Raw genomic sequence first — 2,452 nt, 5'->3', positions numbered from 1 at the left:
TATTATTTTCTTTTCGTTATTTTTATTCTCATTTTTCTTCATAATATTATTATTATTATTTTATTATTTATTTAATCTTTTTTATTTTATTTTATTTCCATCTTCTTTTTCTTCAAAAATCTCTTTTTTATTATCTTTACTTATTTATCTTATTATATCTTTTTAAATTTCTAAATTTCTTTATTCTACTTTTATTATTTTCACTATTATTTTTTTTATTTTTACTTTATTATTTATTCTTTTTTATTTTTATCATTAATATCTATATTTTTATTATCATCTTTTTTTTTACATTTTTATTTTTATTTTTATTTTTATTTTTACTTCTATTTTATTTTTTTATATTTTTATCTTTAATTTCATTACTATTTTCTTTCTTATTTTTATCTCTTTACTTTTTATTTTTTTTCATTTATTTATTCTTTTTTTTATTATTATTTATTTTTATTTTTATTTAATTTTTTATTAATATCTTTTCAAATTTTAATTTTCTTTTTTTTTTACAAAATTATTCTTTTTTTATATTTTATTTTCTCTTATTTTCTTTTTATTTTTTTTATTTTCTTTCTATTTTTTTTCTATTTTTTAAAATTAAAATTATTTCATTTTTATTTTTTTATTCTTTTATTATACTATTTCATTTTACTTTTCTTTTTTTTTCTTTTTTTTCTTTTTTTTTCTTTTTTTTCTTTTATTATATTATATTATTTTGTTTCTTTCATTTTATTTTATTTATTCATATATATTTATATTTACTTTACTAATTAATCTTTTTTAATTCTTTTTTTATCATCTATTTTTTTTAACTTTTATTTAATTTTACAATTTTATATTTTCTATATTTTTTTTTTTCATTTTTTAATTCTTATTTTTCAAATTTCTTTTCTACTTTTTTCATCAATATTTAATTAATTTTATATCTATATTATTCAATTTATTTCTTCTTAATTTAACTTATTTTTATTCTATTTTTATTTATTAATTCTACTTTTATACTATTTATCTTTTTTATTTATCTTTCTTTATTTTTCTCTAAAACCCTATTTTTTATTTTATTTTTTTCATTTCTTTTTTTTTAAAACTTTTTTTTTCAATTTTTTTTCTTTATTTTTTTAATCTATTTTTTTTTATTTTTTTATTTTTTTTTAATTTTTAATTTTTGTTTTTTATTATTTTTATTTTCATTTTTATTTTTATCTTTATTTTTATTTTTTTTATTTTTTCATTATATTATTTTATTTTATCTTTCTTTTTTTACTCTTTTTATTACACTATCTTATTTTATTTCTATTTTCTTTATTCTTTTTCTTATTATTTTACTTTAATTTTTTATTTTAATATTATTATTCTTTTTTTATTTTTTTTTCTAATATATTTATTTTATCTTTATCTTTATTTTTCTTAATTTTAATTTTTAATTTTTATTTTTTATTTTTTTTCTTTTCACCATCCTTTTTTAATTTTTCATTATTATTTTATTTTTATCTTTATTATTTTTATTAATTAATTATTTTATTTTATTTTATAATTATTATTAATTTTTTTTATTTTTTTTCTTTTTCTTTATATTATTATTATTATTTTTTTATTAATTATTTAATTTTTTTAATTTATTTTTATTTTTAAATTTTTTTTTATTATTAATATAACTATTCTTTTCTTTGAAATAACAAAAAAAAAAAATTATTTTTTATATTATTAATAATATTTATATCTTATTTTTTTTATTATTTATATTATTAATATTTTTTCTTTTTTTTTCTTTAATTTATTTTTTATATATTTTTTTATCTTTATTATTAATATTATTATTATTATTATTATTATTATTTTATTATCATCACTAATATTATTATTATTTTCTATTATTTATTTTTTTATATTTTTCTTTTTTATATTTTTTTATTTTATTTTATTATGTATATATATATATATATATATATATATATTTTTATTATATTAAAATATAATATCTTATTTTGCTATTTTAGTTTTATTTACTTTTAATATCATTTTTCATAATTTTATTTTATTATTTATTGTTAGAAGATTAGGTGAAATAATGTGTACTTTATTAAGTACTCTTCAGATTAAAATATTCTAGCGAAGAGTTTATATACAAGAAGTAGCACATACAAAGTGATTAAGCTAGTTATATACAGAATAAGTAGTTAGTATATATAGGGTAACTAGTTACTCTATATCTAGTAAAGTTATATTAAAGGTAAGATATTTTAATACTCCTATTAAACCTCTATTCGGTGTGAATGAGGTTTTTTAATACGAAATATATATCTTAGTCATATTTGCTTACCGCTAGTATTAAACTAGTATAACTTTTAATACTATTTTAATAAACGCTGTTACCCTCGTACTTTGAACAACCTACTAAGTAGCAGGATTTATAGAAGAAATACTCCTAAAACACATGTCTATCTTCGTAGTTAAATAG

Source organism: Arthrobotrys flagrans (assembly GCF_004000055.1).
Source record: "Arthrobotrys flagrans strain CBS H-5679 chromosome Unknown unitig_4, whole genome shotgun sequence".
NCBI classification, from domain to species: Eukaryota; Fungi; Ascomycota; class Orbiliomycetes; order Orbiliales; family Orbiliaceae; genus Arthrobotrys; species Arthrobotrys flagrans.
This window is presented reverse-complemented; position numbering follows the sequence as displayed.